The sequence below is a fragment of the Schistocerca nitens genome, chromosome 5, assembly GCF_023898315.1.
Source record: "Schistocerca nitens isolate TAMUIC-IGC-003100 chromosome 5, iqSchNite1.1, whole genome shotgun sequence".
Classification (NCBI taxonomy): Eukaryota; Metazoa; Arthropoda; class Insecta; order Orthoptera; family Acrididae; genus Schistocerca; species Schistocerca nitens.
Genome location: NC_064618.1, coordinates 538,837,150 through 538,861,713, shown reverse-complemented (window position 1 = coordinate 538,861,713; position 24,564 = coordinate 538,837,150). Strand labels below are relative to the sequence as shown.

The following is a 24,564-nucleotide window of genomic DNA, read 5'->3' as shown; positions in this document are numbered from 1 at the left end:
CAGCAGCAGCAAGATTTGATGGGTAAATTCAGTAAGAGACAATAAGAATGTTCCATTCATTCAGAAGTCATCCCTTGTGCTGGGGTATAGAAGCGTGTACAGACTGGTTCGAAAAAGATGGGGGCAGCCATCTATGGAAAGTTCTGAGAGTAGCGTGATGTTTTCTTTGTCCAAGTGTTCAAAGACAAGTTGAAGCAGACTATCCATCTCTGGTGGGGTGCTGTCCCTCATCCACCATTGTGGTATTAGGACATCTCCAGACCAGCAGCTGTAGGACATCAAAAATTCCAGCCATTTTTCTCTTCTGTAACATGAGCAAACGTTTACTGTATCTGCGACATATGTTGGAAGGAGGGTGTTACGATTTCTGTTAAGGATAACACATGATGGACAGTGTGTCTCGTTAGGACCATCAGGAAGAATGCATTCGCTGTTGTTCTGGGATATTTTCGTAAACAGGTCTTATTAGGACAAGAATTTCCATGCAGACAAGCTGAGACATAACAAAAGCTCCTACAACAAAAGGGATCATTAACTATTTCTGTGGCACTTCATGATTTCTGGGAAGGGTTGATATATAATGGATGGGCTGTCCCATTAGGATGCATCCTATGTTCAAATGGCTCTGAGCACTATGGGACTTAACATCTGAGGTCATCAGTCCCTGATGAATCCTGTGTTACTCTGGGACATTTTCGTAAACAGTTTCTGAAAGTGCTGCAAAAGATTTCTATAGTGCATCCGGAGGGAGACTTTGCTGCCACTTACATATACTTGAGATATCAGTATAACAGTGACAACCTTTTAGCTGCGCCTGCGAGGGTGGGTCATTAGCCAAACATTTCACTTGGCAATTAGGTTGGCACTGGACCCCCAGGTACAAAGGCAATGTGCCAGTGCAGCGGCCATGGTGGTCAGGTAAACACATGCACACTGCACACTGCCAGACATGCCTTGGGTATTGGAGAGACTGGACTGGCGTGTGTGCCGACACATCTGGCCATCATTCCGCCTTGGACCTCTGTAGAGAACAGTTCGCTGATACATTGCGATAAAATTTCTTAATGATAGTTCGAAAGTGTTTTTACATGCAATGAGTGTTTGTGGACTGCGTTGTTTCGGCTGTTTAAGTGATGTGAGCCTGGTTGCTGAGCATTGTATGCACCTTATTTTGCCAGTTTTACTTCTAGTGAACGTATCTGTACATCAGTCTGTATCCTCTGCAATGTATTATTTGGACAGTTTACAATTATTGAGCATGTTTGCTGAGCGTTTTACATGCATTATTGTGACAATTTACGAGTTGTTTGCGTGTCTATACAATAGTGTGCTGCATTATTACGGTAATTTATGAGTAGTTTACAGGTCTGTAGGCTATTTCTTGTGATGCTAATCACGTCAGGGCGAGTGTTTTGTATCAGCATAATAAATAAACTATGTGGAATTAATTGTTCCAACTTCCCTCTGAAAATAACTAAGGAACACTCCTTCCTCTCCAGCAGCTAGACACAGAGTCCTTTTCCTCGCCATTTTTTCCTCAGACGGCCATCTTGGATTATATCATGGGAGGGTTGACAGCACCCACTAATGGCAGTACTGTGTACTAGGTTAGTTGGACTCTGGGGCTCATGGTGAACATACTGGATGGAGCTACTCTCTAAGACAACTCAAATTGTTTAAGTAAACCATACAATCAAAATAAGACTTATGTCCATCATATCCAGCAGTCCAGCACAGACTGAGTCCTTTTCCCTCCAATTCCAAGGAAGAGGTGGTGGTTGGATAACTTAGGTTAGTGGAGGTACCCCAATGTACCTATTTTCCCACACTTTTTGCCCAGCAAAATTTTCCTGCCATTTTTTTGGGGTGGGGAAGAGAAGAGGTGAGGGGGAGGGGAGAGGGAAGCTATGTTAATGGAGGTAGCCCAATTGACCTATTTTCCCACCAAAATTTTAACTTTCTGCCATGACATCATTGTGATATTACCACATATATCACCGCCATTTTAGATCCACCATCTTGAATAAATTTGGCAACAATGCAGAGTGGGCCACGTCCTTGTTGCCCTACTACTGCCTCACACATTTCATTCTCCTTTCTGGGTTTCCTGTTTCCTAAACTACTGATCTGATCGCACTTTCTCGTCATGTTTGTGAGCGAATTACTGTCGGTAATTACATTTTTACAATTTAATGCATACTACACGAACTTATATTTATACTTCCCTCCCAGTTTCAGTAAATTTGTACACATTTAAATAGATATACAATTTTCGCAAAACCGGTCATGTTTATAATAAAGATGCAACTGAAGCGAATGTTTTCAATCTCACAACTAAGTTATTTCCAATACACCCTACCATTCAGTTAACGCTGGAATATTCTTCGGAAAGGAAAATGAAAATCATCTGCATCGTACACTAGGAAACTGCGATATTACGAATCACAAAATGATCGATGATATTGCAATTTTCTTAGATAAACTGGAGGATCAATTGAATGGAATGGACGATGTCTTTCTTAAAAAGAAGTATTACAAGATGTGAGCCATGGCGCTATTCAGTTATTAGACTGTTCTGTTTGGCGCCACTGGCTCAAGTGTAGTAACGACTATCCCTCTTGGTCGGCCGCTCGCGTCCTGGCTGCCCTCTACTACCTGGCTTTCATCGACACCAATCAGTAATCGCTGCGATGCACCTTGGATCCATGGAACTGCTTGCTGAGAAAGGGGAGTGACAGTGTATAATACTCGTGGTGATTTGTTTCATTGCCTATATGCCCATCTTATTTTTTGGTTTTTATCCAACCCTTAATGTTCTAATTAATCAGCTCTTGGTCGTGAATACAGCTGGAACAATTGTACTAAGGTACATGTTACCGAAAAACAAAAGAGGGACCTTGTGTTTACATTTAGCTGTTAACCGGTTCAGTTCTTTGATTGTAGTTGCATTTCTCAGTCATTAGTTATAATCTGATAAACTGTTGTACTACTCTGTTAGTTTACATCATTATTGGTGTATTTTAGCTGGGACTTGTGGTTCCGTCGAGTGAGTTCTCTTGTAATAAGAGTTCACAAGTGATGTTTGAGGAAGTTCCTTGAAAGCGGTCTTAAAAACTAACAATCAGTTTAACCTAGAACATATTAACAGCAAAGTGACACCAGGGCTTTAGTCAACTAACAGAAGGAACGGTTGGGGTACAGTCGCACCTTGGTTGCCGATTGAAATTAAGAGGTTGGTATCTTTGAAGTAAGCCTTATCACTTCATGTTGTTTGCTAATCTGTTTAACCTTTAAGCACAGGTGCGCATCTTAACCCCAACCTTTCGACATACAGCCTTCGAATTAAAAGTTAAGTCATTTGTTTTGGGTAATTGAATCACTTTTGTCATCAATAGTGCTTTTATAGTTTTTATGTGTTGCAGAAGGGCAGTTAATAAGACAGATTGTGTCTAGCACAGTAGTAAACATCGCTGTTTCACCTGATAACAGACGGACTCCAGGTTCGGCCATCTTGTAATCATTGTCATATTCCAGAATGAGATTTTCACTCTGCAGTGGAGTGTGCGCTGATATGAAACTTCCTGGCCGATTAAAACTGTGTGCCGGACCGAGACTCGACCTCGGGACCTTTACGTTTCGCGGGCAAGTGCTCTACCAACTGAGCTACCTAAACGCGACTGACGCCCCGTCCTCACAGCTTTACTTCTGCCAGTACCTCGTCTCCTACCTTCCAAACTTTACAGAAGCTCTTTTGCGAACGTTGAAGAACTAGCACTCCTGAAAAAAAGGATATTGCGGAGACGTGGCTTAGCCACGGCCTGGGAGTGTTTCCAGAATGAGATTTTCACTCTGCTGTGGAGTGTGCGCTGATATGAAACTTCCTGGCAGATTAAAACTGTGTGCCGGACCGAGACTCCTTTGGAAGGTAGGAGACGAGGTACTGGCAGAAGTAAAGCTGTGAGGACGGGGCGTGAGTCGTGCTTGGGTAGCTCAGTTGGCTGCCGGCATGGTAGCTCAGCGTGTTCGGTCAGAGGGTTACGTGCTCTCTGTAATAAAAAACTGAGTCAATCGATCAACAACGTACATAAATGGATGTCTTACAACGTCCGTACCGAGCAGGTTTTAATCTGCCAGGAATTTTCATTATCATATTGTTTGCTGTTTTTCAATACAGCACTTCAGATTTCTTTTGCAAAGATTAAGAGCTTATTCTACTTCGGGTTTAAAGTCAAAAGAATTTTGCAAGTTTGTTCATTTTGTTAAAAAAATATGGTTAAATGCTTCGATTATCTGCAAAACACAGTTTATCTATTGTTCAATAAACATTTTGTGTGAAAAGAAAGTTATATTGGAGGGTCCTCCTTTCCACATTTTCCTTAATTCCAGTAAATACCCCCTATCATTGGTAGGAGAGTTATTTTCCACCTGTTAGCGGAGGGTTGTCATGATTTTCATTTCACGTAACCTGCTTCAGCTTAAATTTTGTACTTTATTCTTTTGGGACACTGCCTAATTTTTTGTATCCCGGCTGCATAGGTGGCGCGTGCGTCTGCTCCTGAAACTTGAATGGTAGGCCGAATGTAGGAAGCTAGGAGGAGCAGGTGAGGTAGAACACTTGGTACTGCAATTGGAAGTGGTTTTACTATGTATTAACTTTAGCTGAGATGAGCATGTAAGTGCGAAGCTGTACATCAAGTTACGAAGTTACAAGTAGTGGCTCGCCCACTATGAAATAGAAACAATGTTGCTGGGTCATCTGCTCGGCATCAAATGGGCTGAATCTTCAGCGGCGCTTGTAGAGCTGCACAGCGCCGGCTAGAGGGCGCTGTCGTCGGTGTAGTGCCAACCTACGAACTTGCTACCTACGCCGTGGCATCATAGCTATCGATACCACATAATTATTCTCTTTTGTCCACAGCTGCACCATGGATCGACGTCAGTGTCCCGGTACTTCGTACTTAAAACGGGATCAGCTCGAGTATGAACTGAACATTAGGCAACAAAATGTTCATGGTACGGTGGGGGAGCTGGCAGCCAGGCTACGGGCAGCGTTGTCAACATCACTCTCCGTTTTTGTCAGCACGGTTATCGAGTTGAGCCCAAATTTACAGACTATTATGGCAGCATGGTCGACAAACAGTTCAGACAAGATGGGAGTAGAAGCTTTGGAAATGTAGTTCTAAAGAATAATTCCGAAGTTTAGATCGATGGGTCGAATAACTAACGAAAGAAGTACTTTTCGGAATCGGGGAGAAAAGAAAAGAAATTTGTTGCGCAATTTGACAAAAAGAAGGGATCCGTTGATAGGAGACACTGTGAGGCATCAAGCAATACCAGTTTGTTAACGCAGAGAGGAAAACAGCAGGGGCAAACAAAGGCTTGAACATAGTAAGCACGGTAACTGTATGAAGGTTGCAGTAGTTATGCAGAGATGAAGAGACTCGTGCAGTTCATTCTACCATGGATAGCTGCATCAGACCAGTCTTCCGTATCATCCATTCAATATTACGATTTGGGCATACCATTTAAATAAAACACAGTTTATTTCTACGTGCATTTCAAATGCGTCAAAAGACAAACCTGTTGGGAGAAAAAGATCACTCTGAGAAAAGCCATAGAACTAGGTAGATACACTAGAGAAGAACTGAAAATTGTGACCTTTGGTGCAACTAAAGCTTTCAGGATTGTTTTTGAGAGAACAGCTTACGTTTGTCAACAGCTACACATCTTAGTCTGAGTTCCCTTGGTGGTGAAGATCCAAAAGAACACACGAAACTACTTAATGCGTGGTACTGAAAAGTACTACCGAATGGCGGATTTTATTCCACTTTTAGATTTTTTTGATAACTAAATTAAAGTTTAAGGAACATAAGAAAATGCTGTATCGATTTTATTGTCTGTTCCCAGTTTCAACCAGTGAAGTACGCTTTAACAGAGTAGAACGGGACGAGTTCAAGGCCTTAAACGAATTTTACAGTGAAGATATGGAATGTGAAGTTGAATGTCTTACTGCTGAATTAGATGTATGGAGAAGGAAATCTGTGAAAAAAGATTCCAGATCTTCATCTGTCGTGGAAGAACTGCACTAACACAACAAAGACACATACCCAATTATCAACAACTTTGTCAGGCTGTTGGTCACACTTTCTGTACCTACAACCACAGCAGAGACGTCGTTCTCCACTTTAAAGGGAATCCAGATATTACTCCGAAATTCAGCAGAAGAGGCAAGTTTTGAAGTCTGTTGCCTCCAGCTGTATCATTTAAATCAAACTGATAATTGTGTTTTATCGTTTCGGTGAAGACTAAATGGATTACCTCCTTTGTCGATTCATGTTTCAGTATCTATTACACCATTCGAGGTGACAGGCAACCTCGCCAAAAGAAAGATAAAGCTGGATATGTCACTACAGGGAAGATTCTTAGTGTTTGCTGGTGTCTTTGTTTTATTTTTAACTATTTTAAGCCTGGATTTATTTATTGATTCATCTGTCCTACAATGTACTCGGCATTAAAGTCATCAATATTTTGCAGAGTGCTTCCTACATTTAGTCATAAATACTGTTCAGAAACACTAATCTTCAGGCTGACCAATGGCTTGTCCCTTTATTCAGATGTGTACAATTTTTTGTAAAGTCCTTTCCTTCCAGATCAACTACACTGCGAAAGAAGGCATTTGAAGTGGACTGTCGCATAACACGCAGTTTATACACTGAAACGATAGAGAAACTGGTATGGGCGTGCATATTCTGATACAGAGATACGTAAACAGGCAGAATACGGCGCTGGGGTCGGGAACGCCTACGTAAGACGACAAGTGTCTGGTGCAGTTGTTAGATCGTTTACTGCTGCTACAACGGCAGGTTATCAAGATTTAATTGGGTTTAAACGTGGTGTTATAGTCGGGGCACTAGCGATGGGACACAGCATCCCCGAGGTAGCGATGAAGTGGGAGTTTTCCCGTACGACCATTTCACGAGTATACCGTGAATATCAGGAATCCGGTAAAACATCAAATCTCCGACATCGCTGCGGCCGGGAAAAGATCCTGCAAGAACCGGACCCACGACGACTGAAGAGAATCGATCAACTTGACGGGAGTGCAACCCTTGTGCAAACTGGTGCAGAATTCAATGCTGATCCATCAGCAAGTGTCAGCGTGCGAACCATTCAACGAAACATCATCGATATGGACTTTCGGAGCCGAAGACCCACTCATGTATCCTTGATGGTTGCATGACACAAAGGTTTACGCCTGACGTGGGCCCTTCAACACTGACTTAGGACCGTTGATGACTGGATATATGTTGCATGATAGGATGAGTCTCGTTTCAAATTGCATCGAGCGAATAGACGTGTACGTGTATGGAGACAACCTCATGAATCGATAGACCCAGTGTGCATTCCGAAGGACTTGCGCTGTTCCCGCAGGATAACGAGACACCCCACACGTCCAGAATTGGTACAGAGTGGTTCCAGGGACGCTCTTCTAACAAGGGAACCTCCCCATCGCACCCCCCTCAGATTTAGTTATACGTTGACACAGTGGATAGGCCTTGAAAAACTGAACACAGATCAATCGAGAAAACAGGAAGAAGTTGTGTGGAACTATGAAAAAATAAGCAAAATATACAAACTGAGTAGTTGATACGAAAGATAGACAACTTCAAGGACACTGTGAGCTCAGGAACGTCGTGGTACTGTGGTGAGCATGAGCAACTGCAGAACGAGAGGTCCTTGTTCAAGTCTTCTCCCGACTGAAAAGTTTAATTTTTTATTTTCAGTTTATGGGACAAACTCTTATGTTTTCATCACTTTTTTGGGAGTGATTATCACATCCACAAGAAAACCCAAATCGGGCAAGGTAGAAGAATCTTTTTACCCATTCGCCAAGTGTAAAGGTTAGGTGGGTCGACAACATATTCCTGTCATGTGACGCACATGCCGTCACCAGTGTCGTATAGAATATATCAGACGTGTTTTCCTGTGGAGGAATCGGTTGACCTATGACCTTGCGATCAAATGTTTTCGGTTCCCATTGGAGAGGCACGTCCTTTCGTCTACTAATCGCACGGCTTTGCGGTGCGGTTGCAAAACACAGACACTAAACTTATTACAGTGAACAGAGACGTCAATGAACGAACGGACCGATCATAACTTCGAGAAAATAAAGAAAGTAAAATTTTCACTCAAGGAAAGACTTGAACCAAGGATCTTTCATTCTGCAGCTGCTCACGCTAACCACGAGACCCCGGCACTCATGGACTCATATCATCCTTGATGTTCCATATCTTGCACATGGACTACTCAGGTTGTATATTTTGCTTATTATTTCATGGTTCCACACAACTTCTTCGTGTTTTCTCGATCGATCTGTGTTCAGTTTTTCAAGGCCTATCCACTGTGCCAGCTTATAACTAAATCTGAGGGGGGTGCAATGGGGAGGTTCCCTTGTAAGTTTAAACACTTTTTATGGCAACCAGACTCCCCATACATGAACATCATTGAACATATCTGGGATGCCTTGCAACGTGATGTTCAGAAAAGATCCCAACCCCCTCGTACACTTACAATTCGATTCCGCTATGTCACCGAGCCGCTTAGAACAACCACAGAACGACTCTGTCGCGTCCTTGCGGGCTGCCGTAGAACTGTACCTTCTAGTATCTTGGGCGCTCATAGCCGGCTTCGGCGGCGCGGCTAGCAGAGCGTGTCATTCCCTGTCGAGCCATCACTAAGAAAGCTTCGTCTGTCATCACACCAGCGACCAGTGGGACGTCGAACGTAGCCTGTGGTCACATTAATATGACTGGACCGTGTGTACTACCTCAAGTGTAATAAGTTGATCCTTGTGCAAGACAAATATCTTTGTATGCAAATCAGCGAGCTAGCGTGCCGGACGAAGTAAGTTCCGATGACGCCGTCCCTGCCACCGCACGTCTCGTCGTACCGCATCACATCGTCTTACCTGCGGTGCTGTAAACTTCTTGTAGAAGGTAATTCCAAGTGATGCTTATTTGTGCTCCGTTACCCCTGAACCAACAGCACAGAAAGTGAATGGCAAATGTAAAATATCCACATGGAGAGATTTGGCACACCTGGTGGAACTCGTCAACAAAGTAAGGTGTGCCAGATAACAGATTCCCGAAGATCAAACCTGCGAAAAATATAATATAATGTTTGGAAACGGCAACATATGTTACGGTTACTCGTACGAGATAAATGCAAAGTGTGAGATGAAATGGTTTAACATTGTAATATTTCTACATGAATTTGCTATGCTGAAATCGGATGCTAATAGTAGAATAAAAGCGGGATACAAGCCGTGAGCTGTCTGGGGAAGTTTAATCTTGCATTACTAAGCAACTGTTTCACGACTGGGTATCTAGTCTAGGTTTACCACATTACCAATCAGACTAACATTGATTATAATCTTTTACAGTCATACAACAACCGGTAATATATATTTATAAAAGGGAGAATTTAAATAAAAAGAAAGAATTCAGTTTATATTTGCAAATTTATTTTAAAGATTGTTCATTAAAATTTCAGCATATTATACGTGAGTTATAACTGAGCTGGTGCCTTATTTACGATTGTGAAAATGTGAGATTGGAATCTTACTGAACACATAAAATATGGAGCCAAGATTGGGAGACTGGATACAACACTGCATTCATAAAACAACACACAAAGAACATTGAAACACATGCAAGAGAAAGTTAACCACAACCAACAGATTCAAATTTTCAGTAAAAGAAATAATGTTCGTAGCACAATCCTGTCCGTCATGTAATTACCACACACTGGTATACTAAATTCATATTAACTCTTTGTGAAATCTTCCCAAGAAGAATAGCTGAGGGCTACTTTGATGATTACCACATGCTTCACGTGGTCAACTTGGTTTACAGAAAGCGTATAACTCCACAGTAATTTTGATAATAAAATATATTCGATCGAAAAGCAATTTACAAAAGAAAAACCTCGAACTGGTTACTAACGTCTTACTGTTAACCTGACGGGTCAAACAGTTATATAAGCACGTGGTACTGGTCTCACAAAGTACACGCCACGTGGGTTGAACATAAAGAAAAGTTGCTATATTCAAAATATTGTCAAGACGAGACGTTATAATCACACAAGCATTCGCATTTAAGATTGATCTTAGTTAGAGTTACTAATCAACACGTGGTTCCACTTTACTCACAAAGTAGTAACAAAGCAACTACCGGAAAATAATCTGAACTGGACACGAGAATTACACTCCGCTGCAATTAAAGATAACCTTAGATATTTTAGAGCTAACCCGAAATAAACGAGATTAAATTCTCAGTTAGGCTGAACTTAACAAATCCATTGTCCTACGGACTTAGGAGACACGCGCTTAGCCGGAGATCTTACCATTTCAGACGCTCGCTACCGCCAGACTGCCACTGCCTACCGCTAGACTGCAACTCCCCCACTGGACTGCAACTCCACAACTGCCTACTACCCAGCGTGCTCCTGAGAGTCGCTCACAAAGACAAGCGGAAGGGGCCAGAGGGGCAGCTTCCTATACCAACCTGACAAGGGACGGACCGGACCATACTAAGAATAGAAACCTCTCTGCTTTTAGGAACCGTAGCTACCTGTTCCGACGTTGGTCCTACTGTTCTCTAGCAGACAGCCTTGTCTGCTACCCTCAAGCATGCAACTACAAACACATTTGATCATTCATCCTCTCACACAGAAGGGAAGGGGGATGACAGTATCTTATCATACACAGTATATAAAAGAAAGCGGATGTAGGTTCCGTATGAGACTGTGTGACATGAATTACATATCAGAATTACATATAAACTGTGCTTTAAAGTGTAGTAGTGTGACAGATCGTTCTTGTTTACGTGTAAAAGTAACACGTTCCACTACTCAGTCTCCTCCCAGATAGTCAGAAACGCCACAGTAAATTTAGAAGAGGAATTTATGCCGTAAATGACAACAAATTTGAGAAATTAAACATGAAAGGAATCCAACAGAGACCTTTCATAACCCCAACGCTCCGGGAAAAGACTGTGCAGGGAATTTTCTGGCCATGCTAGGACATTCCCAAGCAGGCTTCTCACACCCTACTTAAACCAAAAGTGTAAAGAAAAGTCAAAAGGTCACCAGCTACTTGCTAAAACACAATAATTTCAAACATCTTTACAATCTACCAATTTCAAAGAGAGAAAAAAAACACACAATCTGTGACACCTATTTAAAAGATCGTGTAGACCTAAATCGGTCAGCAAGTAAAAACAATGGTTCCTGTGTCATTAATATGAAAACAATTTCTGGTTGTTACCCTTATGGAGTTCACCAGTATTTGCTCATTGCAAGAGCCAACTGATCACAGGCAAATTTATGACTGTTTATTAACAAGCAAAATTTATGAAAATAGCAAAGGTGCCACAGCAATTAAAAAAGAACATCAAATAACATTAGTATCATAAAGCAGAACATTAGAATGCACAATCCGCAAAAGCAAAAAAAAAATATAAGAGAAAAAAACATGTTTTACAAAGCGGTTATCGCAAAAAAATTCTATATCTTATAAAACTAATAATCTGTAGAATTAACCTAACTATGTGGCACTAATTTAATCACTCTACAATATTTCAGTTAGTTAGCAAACAATGAGCACTGTGTCATTATACTGAAACTACAATAATTATGTGATTGTTACCCTTAAGGGGTTCCTCACAATAAATATGGCCCATTGCAAGGGCTAAACGATCACAGTCCAATGAGAATGAATAGCAATCTGACTAATAAAGGAAGCAGTGCCACAGCAATGAATTTACGAAACAAAATATCACAAATCTAATACCTAACACAAGAACAAACATTGATCACTAAAACAGTACAATAGTCAACATCTAAAACAAAACACCAATAAATAAAACACCTGCAAAATACAAGAGTCAAAGTTTAAAAATATATAGAACACCTGGAAAATACAAGAGTCAGAGTTTAATAAAGACCAATAAATCGAGTCCCTGCAAAACACACGAGTCAAAGTTTCTGTGACAGAAACACACGTATATGCATTGAACTAAGAACCGTATAATCACTGTTCACTGATACACTCACTAGTTCCACTGTTCCGTGGCACAATATAAGGGGAGGGGGAGGGGGTTCGTCGCTGCAGCTGTCAATAGGGATTTTTGTCCATCTGTTGCGTGCAATCCCGCCGTCTCTGCCCTCTCATGAAGTTTCTCTTGGTGGTCTGTGTCACGTACATCTCGATTTGGTTCCATGTTTGTGTTGTCAAATTCGTGCGGTATCCTCGATTGACACGCCAGGTTGATATTCCTGGGCAAGGATGACACTTCAATGGCTCTTCTTTTGTGTCACCCTTAGCGACCAGAGAACATCGAACCATGATTTACTGTCGCTTGACAGTAGGCATCCGTCAGGAAATGTCGATAGGCGTCGTTGACGTCTGCAAGTTTCTTTGGACAGCACCTGTCAAAAGACTCCACACCCCTTGTTTTGTTTCACCGCGGCCGTCTCGTCACGGTCGCGTGCGTGTGGTGCGTTGCCAGGAGATGGATTTCCGCGCGGTGGACCGCTCGCCCATCTCAGGTCATTCCCTTCAGGGGGGTCGCGCGGGGCGGCCGCCCATTAGCAGCAGGTACAAGGGAAAGTGTTTGCGGCGTCCTTTCTTTTGTTGTCGGCCGCGCTCCCGAAGTGGCCTGGCTGACAGCGTGTCCTGCTGGGAAACCCGCCAGTTTACCACTAGTCCGGCTGCTCCCGCTGTCTCTTAAGAGTTTTGCCGGTTCGCGTTCACGTTCTCAACTGCATTCACAGAAATTTTTCATCATCCTTATGTGATTACACAATGTCATACATAATATCACTTAGTATTGTCTTTCACAATTTTTAAGACAGAAGTGCGACTTAATAAACATAGATGAATCGACAATATTAAATAAAATTTAAATGACTTGACAATGTAAAAATAAAAGTGAAATGACTTGACAGTGTAAAATAAAAATTTAAATGGACTGACAATATCACATTTAAATCCACATCACTAATGTGGTTCACTTGTGTTTTAATAAATCAAATGCTATTTATTAATTCACTAAAATGAATAGGGTTATGCCTTGCGCAAGTATAGGTTAGGAGAGCATGGGGTTCACATGTTATTTACACACATACATGCACACCTGTTGTCTATTCTACAAACTAACTACCCATAAACATGCATTACTCAAAATTCTACTTCTATCCACTACTAATTAATCCCACAAGCCACTTCAATGCTACTTCAACAAAGTGTTTACACCACTACAGCAATGTTCTAATTCGCCCTCTTCTTGACGCTTGCGGCATACGTCTTGTCACATGATAAATGGAGAACTTTCCTTAAACATACACAGTAAAACGAACAATGGTTATTTACACGCAAAAACATTTATACCAGTTCACACACCTGAAAAGAGACTCGCAATTATACATTTATCATATTCATATATTCACACATAAAACAGTAAGAAAATTTCATCTAAAATTACGTTATCACTAGAATTAATCACACAGATGGCTCTGAGAAGGTAAAGATGTCTGCACTATACAGGTTATACTACATTTTCTTACCCATTTTGCTGCGATTTCGTTCCTTCTTTAAGTTACCTTTCGCTTCCAAATCAGTTATTTCGCCTGTGGTGGTTATTCTGGATTCATTTCTCAAGAATGGGAAAATTGTGGTCACCTCTATTCTGTAAAACAGTATCATCTTAACATATTAAACTTACAACAGACACAAAAGATTCGAATCCTCCTGTAGTTTAAATGACAAATGTTTTGCTTCATCCTTATTACCTTAAACCAAGCTTTCCTTCGTTCCCATAATCAAAATTATTTAATCATCCTCTACCTTCAAGAGGGAAATTTCCTCAGTACCAATCATATAAGCTGCAGTGCATCCCGCACCAGCGAAAACAGTAAGCTGTAATGCTCACAGCATCAGCAAAACACATAAACGTCGCTTTTCCAGGACAAGTATTAACGCAGAATAATTTTCCAGGCTTTGGCTCAACATCAATCAAGACTACAAAAAGGATCCATATTTCTGTTCCATTCTCCATTTGCTGAAAAACTGCTCGTATTTGACTACCACAATAATATTTCAGAGCCACGTAAATTACACAAACCACAATTCTTCTTTCACCTTAAAGGGAATCAATATACTTACGGAATCCACAGACAGCACTTTACGTACTCAGCTATAAAGAACAAAAAAGACATATATCATCAATGTTAACATATCATCGCATATTGGGAAGCCAATGGTTAAACAATCGTATTATCGCATCCTGTTTTCAAGATTCCAAACTTACTCATTCCTTTCTCAGAGTTCTCCTATCTTAAAATATTCATACAGCACGCATACTATAGTAAGAGATCCTCATTTATACCGACAGATATAGAATAGTAATAGATAGATAGTAGCACTGAAAGCAGAAAATCGGAAACAAGGCTACTAACAGCTGGGGACCTGGGTTTGCCAGACCCATAATACCCACAGATCGGATATTCCCCTGAGTTTCTGCATTAATTCAGCAACGATCTTGCTTCTCTCAGGAGCGACTCCATTCAATTTACACAAAAAAAAAAAAACAGCATTTCACTCGTTCACAAGGAAACCTTTTATGTTCACATTAGAACCAACCTAAATCCTAATTGCACAAGAAAAAAAACTAAAAACATCACATAGAAACATCTTTATCATTATATTTACCAACATAATATTCAAAATGCATACGCCACAAATTTAAACTAATCAATTCATTCTCCTCTCTATAAACCCTGTGTACTCATTTGCCATGTCGCTCATTTGTTCCGATTTGGCGCCTTCTGGACTGATCATTTGTCATTGCCGGTTTCGTTCATTCCCATTTGCTGGATTATGTCTAGGGTTGGCCGGCCGAATTTCAACATCATGTGGGGCTCCGCCTACAATCCTACTCCCACCGTGTTCATCGTAGTAACGATGCTGGTTGCCGTACCTGTTGCGTTCACGATCTTGTCCCCATCCTCTATCATTTCTGTTGTTCCACCTGTGTTCGCGACTGTTACCCCAGTTTCTATACGGCCGGTCCCGATTATTGTTTCGTTCGCGTCGCGACGACCAGTCACGCCGTTGATTAGTAATACGGCCACGACTGCGATCGCGCTGCTGTGCCCTGTAATAACTTTGTGCCTGATTAGGCGGGCATTCTGCTGTATTGTATTCCAACTCTTGGAGAAGTGTTTTAAAGGTTTCCACGTCCTCTTTGCATCGTCCCGCAAGAATGACGTGGCGCAAGTGCATCGGCAATTTGGTGATGCATATCCTAATTAGTTCCGCAGGCCCGTATGGGTCGTATAAAAATTGATTTGCCTGCAGCATGTGGTCGAATAGGCGTGCAGGGCTGCCGAAACCAGACTGGTTCAAATTTGGCAGCATAATTATGCCATGTTTGACCCTATCTTGTGCCGCTTCCGACCAATATGCGGAGAGAAAGGCTTGTCGAAACTCCCAAGTGGAGTTGCAGTGACGCGCTGCCGACCTCATGCGACTCGCCGGTTCGCCTTCCAGATAGCCACACATATATTCTATCTTATGTGAACTTGCCCAGTCAGGAGGAAGACAGAACTCAAATTGCTCGAGCCATGCTCGTGGATGTATGCCTTTTTGAGAATTTCGGAATATCTCAAACTTTCTTACCGTAAGGAAATGTTTGAAATCAAATCCCCGCATTTCCTTCCGGCGAGGCCCTTGTATGTTTTTATTCGTCTCATGTCTGCCCCTTAAATTACATTCTTCCCTGTCGTCAAAATCTCCCTCGTGGCCGGAGTCCCTCTCTGCACTGTTCGTACGGCTATTTTTATTGCTATTGGCGAGTTCCGAATCACACGCCATGCGGTTTTCCAGATGCGCCACGCGTTCTTGTAAATCGCCTGTTACAGCTTTGTGCTGTCTGTTCACTTCAAACTGTCCCTTCTGAAATTTAAGAAGCGAACGCACTTCTTTGGTCTCTGCGGCCGCTACCGGTGTAGTATTGTTCTCGCTTTCCATCAGCTTCATCGTGCCTACAATGTCCGCTAATGCCGCAATCTTCTCATCTATTTGTCTCTTGTCCTCCGCCCCAGTCTGCTTCAATTGTTCAACCTGCTGTTCCAACGCGTGGATCGCTAAACTGTTGTCCGCTATTGTGTTGCTAACGAACGTGGGACAATGCGTTTCAGCCTCCTGGACCCTCGAGAGTATCTGCTGGTGTTCCCTTTGGCATTCTTCTCTTAGCTCTTGGAAATTCCTAAGTAGCCGTTCTTCGCTTTCTTTAGATTCGGCCTCGCCACTCCACTTGCTCTGTTCTAGGGCTTGCAGACGGTCATCGATTTGTTCAAATGTACGGCCTAATTCTTTCATAATATCGCTTTTTATTTCACTTGCCAGATTGTTTATTCTTTGTGAGATATCATCGGACACTCTCTGCATCGACTTGTCGACTTTATTTGTCTGCTGGATTAGTTTTTCGTCTATTTGTTCGCCTAGCTCTCGGATCGATTTCTCAGATTTTTGCGTCATTTGTTCGCCTAGCTCGCGGATCGATTTCTCAGATTTTTTTGATGCTTCTTTTTGTTCTCGGAACGATTTTTCTAATTTCTCCGTCATTTGTTCATTTTGTTGCAGTAAGGCTTTCATGAGTTCTGCCAAATCAATTTGGTTAGTTGGAGGCAAATTAATTTCTGGCTCTGATGTGAGCCCATTCGTGCTGTTTTGCATTTCGTCTGAAGTATTTCCCATTGTATTTTCGGAACTTTCCGACGCATTAACATTTGAAATCAAATTATCCCCTTGGTCCATGTTGCTTAAGTTGTCGGAACGCTTACTTTTAGCTTGGTTACGTGTCAGCATTAGTGCAATTTATACCCAGTACGCAACACACTAATCACAATAAATGTGTCCCCCCAAAATTACGACAGTCACACGAAAGATACTCAACCTAGTACGCACTTTTTTTTTTTACACGCGAAACAAATTTTTATGTTTGATCGAAACAGTGGAATTTACAAGCGAGAGGAAAAAAAACACACATATATAGAACACACAAATATAGAAAACAAAACAACAAGACAAACAACACAACGCCGCTCAACAACGCCGTGAATCTTTTGAACGTCTGCTCGGAAACAACGCAAAAGTTGTTTGAGCGCTGTAGGGAAAAAAATTAAGATTATACACGCTCGCAATCTAACGTATCAGAGATTCCAAAGTCTAGCGGAATCACAGAACAGGGTCGCCATGTGTAATATTTTATCTTTAATTTGGTATGAAATCGGTGCTACTAGCCAATGAAACCGGGTTACAAGCCGTGAGCTGTCTGGGGAAGTTAATCTTGCATTACTAAGCAACTGTTTCACGACTGGGTAATTAGTCTATGTTTACCACATTACCAATCAGACTAACATTGATTATAATCTTTTACAGTCATACAACAACCGGTAATATATATTTATAAAAGGGAGAATTTAAATAAAAAGAAAGAATTCAGTTTATATTTGCAAATTTATTTTAAAGATTGTTCATTGAAATTTCAGCATATTATACGTGAGTTATAACTGAGCTGGTGCCTTATTTACGATTGTGAAAATGTGAGATTGGAATCTTACTGAACACATAAAATATGGAGCCAAGATTGGGAGACTGGATACAACACTGCATTCATAAAACAACACACAAAGAACATTGAAACACATGCAAGAGAAAGTTAACCACAACCAACAGATTCAAATTTTCAGTAAAAGAAATAATGTTCGTAGCACAATCCTGTCCGTCATGTAATTACCACACACTGGTATACTAAATTCATATTAACTCTTTGTGAAATCTTCCCAAGAAGAATAGCTGAGGGCCACTTTGATGATTACCACATGCTTCACGTGGTCAACTTGGTTTACAGAAAGCGTATAACTCCACAGTAATTTTGATAATAAAATATATTCGATCGAAAAGCAATTTACAAAAGAAAAACCTCGAACTGGTTACTAACGTCTTACTGTTAACCTGACGGGTCAAACAGTTATATAAGCACGTGGTACTGGTCTCACAAAGTACACGCCACGTGGGTTGAACATAAAGAAAAGTTGCTATATTCAAAATATTGTCAAGACGAGACGTTATAATCACACAAGCATTCGCATTTAAGATTGATCTTAGTTAGAGTTACTAATCAACACGTGGTTCCAATTTACTCACAAAGTAGTAACAAAGCAACTACCGGAAAATAATCTGAACTGGACACGAGAATTACACTCCGCTGCAATTAAAGATAACCTTAGATATTTTAGAGCTAACCCGAAATAAACGAGATTAAATTCTCAGTTAGGCTGAACTTAACAAATCCATTGTCCTACGGACTTAGGAGACACGCGCTTAGCCGGAGATCTTACCATTTCAGACGCTCGCTACCGCCAGACTGCCACTGCCTACCGCTAGACTGCAACTCCCCCACTGGACTGCAACTCCACAACTGCCTACTACCCAGCGTGCTCCTGAGAGTCGCTCACAAAGACAAGCGGAAGGGGCCAGAGGGGCAGCTTCCTATACCAACCTGACAAGGGACGGACCGGACCATACTAAGAATAGAAACCTCTCTGCTTTTAGGAACCGTAGCTACCTGTTCCGACGTTGGTCCTACTGTTCTCTAGCAGACAGCCTTGTCTGCTACCCTCAAGCATGCAACTACAAACACATTTGATCATTCATCCTCTCACACAGAAGGGAAGGGGGATGACAGTATCTTATCATACACAGTATATAAAAGAAAGCGGATGTAGGTTCCGTATGAGACTGTGTGACATGAATTACATATCAGAATTACATATAAACTGTGCTTTAAAGTGTAGTAGTGTGACAGATCGTTCTTGTTTACGTGTAAAAGTAACACGTTCCACTACTCAGTCTCCTCCCAGATAGTCAGAAACGCCACAGTAAATTTAGAAGAGGAATTTATGCCGTAAATGACAACAAATTTGAGAAATTAAACATGAAAGGAATCCAACAGAGACGTTTCAACATCCCCACTACACATGATAACCTAAAGAAAATTCCAAATCATGTTACAGTCTTCTGGAATATGATTTTACAAGTGAGTGAAACTGTTTGTAAGATGACAAGTGACTTATACTAAGCTTGTGATAATGCGATTCTAAGACACTAAAATGAATTAGTAAATACGAATGCTGTCCATGTACAGAGGGATACATCTGCCGCTACCGCTGGGTTATCTGGCCCGCATCGTCTTCAGATACCACGGGCAGGATTTTACATTCTCTCGCTCACTACATGCAGAATATTACTCATACAGAAAAAAATGAGCAGGAACTTTTTGTAGAAAATATTATGTAGTTAAATTTTGTACTGGGATACGTTATCGCTGGAGACCACGGTTTTAAATTCATTCAAGAAAAAACGCTTTTGAGGTCACTTTCGTACATTTTTTTGAATAATTCGAAAACTATGCCCCCTAATGAAAATGCATCCAAATTTAAGTACATTAAATTTCCTACAAAAGAGTCCTATTCATTTTTCTATAGGACTAACAGTTTGCGCATAGCAAGTGAAAGAATATGAAAATCTAGCATATTTTATACGGAGGTGTTTTTGGTTGCACAAAACTCAGCGGTAGGGACTGCTGAACCATTCTGTATAAAGAATACAAGGTTGTGTACCAAATTCCGTCATTCTGATGTGGGATTTCGTTGGTTTGTTCAAATCATTCCAGGAAAATGCATGATCCTTGACTATTGGATTGTCGATGCACACAAACAAGCGCATATAATTCCGTCCACATCACACAGGAACGTAGACTGGCAATTGCAGGAGCAGTTCTCGTGAGAAAGAAAGACACATTAAAATCTAATAAAAACTTAATTGTTACGAAGTCCTTTGTGAAAGAAGTTGTTTGGAGTGTAGTCTTAAATGCTAATGAAACATTTACGTCACAGAATAGTGATACGATAAAATAGGAGGTTTTAAAATGTAGTGCTACAGATTAAATGGTTAAGTAGAGTAACTAACGAAGAAGTTCCAAATCCAATCAGAGAGGAAAGAGGCTTATGAGATACCTAACTGAAAGAATGGGTAGATTCAAAGGACAAATCTTGAGGTATGAAGCAATACTTTATTTGATAAAGAAGGGAAATGTAGTCCGTGAGGGTTGTAGAGGAATTAAAGTACACACCTAAGAAAAGAAGTCATAAACCACGAAAAGTAGTTTTATTAGTAATTTTTTTTTGAAATTTTACAGCAGATTCGGTTTTAGGTCACTATCATCTCGAGAAATACACTGAAGGGAAGAAAATCCGAACACCATGATGGAATTGTGTGGGATAAACGAAAGCTGTTGTGTGTGTTTCTACATCTAAAAGATTACGCCTATTCAAATTTCCTACCTGTAACATAAGAGCGGCGCTACTGGAGCCACTGTGAGGATGCAAATCAGGTTTGCTTTAATTCGCGCTGCAATGGTCCTGAGCCTTTAACACGACGAAGACGCCATTATCAACAACTCGCTGAGGTTGAATGAGAAAGTATAATGGGGCTACAACAATCTGGATGTCCCCTGCGATATTGCAGAAATATTTGGCAAGAATGAGACCACTGTACATGATTGCTGGCAGCGGTGGTCACGAGAATGTACTGTCGCAAGATGACCGGGCTCCGGGCTGCCACAGCACACCACCGGTAGTGAAGAGCCCGCATCTCGTGGTCGTGCGGTAGCGTTCTCGCTTCCCACGCCCGGGTTCCCGGGTTCGATTCCCGGCGGGGTCAGGGATTTTCTCTGCCTCGTGATGGCTGGGTGTTGTGTGCTGTCCTTAGGTTAGTTAGGTTTAAGTAGTTCTAAGTTCTAGGGGACTGATGACCTAAGATGTTAAGTCCCATAGTGCTCAGAGCCATTTGGTAGTGAAGACCATCGTGTTCAGCGAATGGCTGTGCCGCATCGTACTGCGTCTACAGCTCTTATGCGAGCAGGAGCTGACACCGCAGTGACACAACGAACTGGTACAAATCGTTTACCTGAAGGACAGCTCTGAGTCAGACACCCTATAGCGTACGTTCCACTAACCGTAAATCACCCGCAGTTTGCGAGTTGCGTGATAACAATCGAGAGCTCATTGGAGAGGAGAATGGAGGTCTACTGTGTTTTCTGATGAAAGCCAGTTCTGTCTCGGTACCGACCGTGTGTTGGTTGGGAGGCCGGGTGAGTGTCTGCAACCAACCTGCGGCCTAGGCGCAGTGGATCCACGAACTGCTGTTGACGTTTGTGGAGTTACAACACATGCCCCATTCACCGCCACCGCCTACCATCATAGTATGAGTCTGAGGATATTCAAAAATTGACCGAAACCATTTACCATCAAAATAAATATTTTTGCGGTCGAGAATGTTTGTGTCCATTTTTAAATCATTGGTCCTACAGGTGGAGTTATGGTCTCGTATGACAGAAGGATCACTCTGCCGGTGGTCCCACGCACCCTGACTGCAAATTAGTAAGTCAGTCTGGTCGTTCGGCCTGCTGTGCTGCCATTCATGAACAGCGTCCCATCTCGTTTTTGCAACAGGATAACGTTCGCCCACAAACCGCTGTCGTATTCAAAAATGCCCTACAGAGTGTTTACATATTTCTTTGGTCTGCTCGGTCACCAGATCTTTCTCTAGTCAAGTATATATATAAACTGTGTCTGTATTGACCGACTAAGTGCAACAGACATGCAATTCCATCCCACAAACTGGCATCCGGCATCTGTACGACACAATGCATGCACGTTTGCATACTTGCAATCAACATCCTGGCGCTACGTCGGCAATACCAGCATTTCACATTTCCAATGGGGTGTCTCGTGCTTACATCAAGCTGTGATTTTGCGACGTTAATCACTTGAATATGTTACCTAGACAAATGTGTCCCCGAAATTTCATTGCTCTGAATTAGTTATTTCTTGGGATTTTTTTCTGTCAGTGTTGATCAATATAGACTTAACATGACAGAGCAGTTCATTGACTTCAAACGTACGGATAGGACGCAGATATTCACTGTATCAAGCATCATGGGCATCAATTGGCAACCCTAATTTGTTCAGCTGATGTCATCAAACTGAATTATATTGTAAAAAAATGTAATGCTGGAGACAGTGAACTTCTGCATATACTTTTTACATCAACGAGCTTTAGACATTATTTGTTGAGATGATTCCGATTTAGAATCGATACTGGTCGAAAATAATTAAAAAGATATATAAGCTTTTGCTGCTTTTAAGAGGTCTTTTCTGTATCATCTACGACCTGTAGAATACTGCCAGCAGAAATACAATTTTGGACACTGTAAAAAGATGCAAGGGGATGCAGGTTACAGTGGTTACACAGAGATGAAGAGGCTTGCACAGCATAGACTAGCGTAGACCGCTGCATCAGACCACCCTTTGGACTGAAGACCACAACAACATCAAAAGTTCCAGGAAGAAAATACTTAAGACTGTAATGGAACAGAACTTCAATTCTACAAAAGAGCGTGGAATTACGAAATAGGGAAATGAACGTTTGCAGACATTACAGCATTAACAGTGTCATTTCTGGATATTTTTTGAACGTACATTTCGCGTCACCTCCCTGAAGAGCTAACGAAAATAATGTATTAAACGATTTTCATACGATGTTTGACCACAGGGTCTAACATGCAACATGTGTTTTTATAAAACACGAATTTTTTAGTGGCTGGAACCGTCATTATACATACTCATACTCGCTGCGATTTGAGTACAGTCGTGTGCACAACAAAAGTTCCAGGAAGAAAATACTTAAGACTGTAATGGAACAGAACTTCAATTCTACAAAAGAGCGTGGAATTACGAAATAGGGAAATGAACGTTTGCAGACATTACAGCATTAACAGTGTCATTTCTGGATATTTTTTGAACGTACATTTCGCGTCACCTCCCTGAAGAGCTAACGAAAATAATGTATTAAACGATTTTCATACGATGTTTGACCACAGGGTCTAACATGCAACATGTGTTTTTATAAAACACGAATTTTTTAGTGGCTGGAACCGTCATTATACATACTCATACTCGCTGCGATTTGAGTACAGTCGTGTGCACAACTGCCAAATATGGACAAAACTAGATTGTAGGCGAGAGTGATGCCCCTTGATGGGCTGTGGCCGACCCTCTAATATAAGTTTAATAAATTTTCTTGCTCCATTTTGAAATGAAAGCATTCACTTTGTGTGTGCTGCAGTTTTTTTCTGAAATTACAAAAATTACACCGAGAAAGCGTGATTTTTTCCTTGTTGTGAAAAATTGTTTCGAGGAGCAACATGCTCATTTACATAGCGACAAATATTCAAGCTGAATTTAAAACTTTTCCAACCGAGAAGATCTTGTTAATACTGCATTTAACAGTTTATGTGTTACATTATTAATGTATTACATACCAACAATCGGCAAGTGAAACCAAATTAAGAAGAAGAAGAATTATCAAAAACTGGTTAAAAGTTTAAAATATTTTGAAATGGAATCTATAGGCAAGTGACGCTAATTCTCTCTTGAAGACAGAGAAAGTTGTTAAGACATTGAAGAAACTGTATTAATTTGCAAATGTCAAGCGTCGCATGGTAGAAGACGTTCCCTTTCATTCTACATGATAAAACACGATCTACTGGGTATGGCTTAAGTGCCCGCACGTTATGTAACTTGTCTTCAAGTTGTCCGTCTTCAGGCCACGAGTGGCCTACCGGGACCATCCGACCGCCGTGTCATCCTCAGGGGAGGATGCGGATAGGAGGGGCGTGGGGTCAGCACTTCACTCTCCCGGCCATTATGATGGTATTCTTGACCGAAGCCGCTACTAGTCGGTCGAGTAGCTCCTCAATTGGTATCACGAGGCTGAGTGCACCCCGAAAAATGGCAACAGCGCATGATGGCCGGGATGGTCACCCATCCAAGTGCCGACCACGCCCGACAGCGCTTAACTTCGGTGATCTCACGGGAACCGGTGTATCCACTGCGACAAGGCCGTTGCCAACTTGTCTTCAAGATATAGTGTATTTTACTCAGCATAGCACTTTGTAAATAAAGAATGAACAATATCAGCTCGTATATTTACAGACAGTGTGCAGAACTCAACATCATGTCTTACAGCAACAAAAATAGCAGAAAATTCCGAAAACTGCTCATGGCGGTTTCAGGTGTGCATTCCTCCACGTTATTTTAAAATCCGTCACCAGAGTGAAACACCACCCAGGAACAGCATGTGTTTCCAGGTACAGCTCTACCCTACACGTTGCTGTGAAGAGCCGTGTGATTCAAAAAGAAAGAACAGATTTCAGCCATTTATTGCACACAAACTATAAAAAGGTAGATATACATTACGTATGTCACTGGATACAGAAAGGTTCAAAAGTTTGACTCAGATGCACAGTTGTTTGTAGTACCATGGCGAATACATTACAATAGAAATTATTTTGTGCTGTGGAATTTGCGCGAAGT

At 41.4% G+C, this 24,564-nt stretch overlaps 1 pseudogene; it reads right to left on the bottom strand.

Annotated features, from left to right (window-relative positions):
- Positions 1 to 23,980: 23,980 nt before the first annotated feature.
- Positions 23,981 to 24,098, bottom strand: LOC126261216 (5S ribosomal RNA; annotated as a pseudogene).
- Between the last annotated feature and the right edge of the window lie 466 nt (positions 24,099 to 24,564).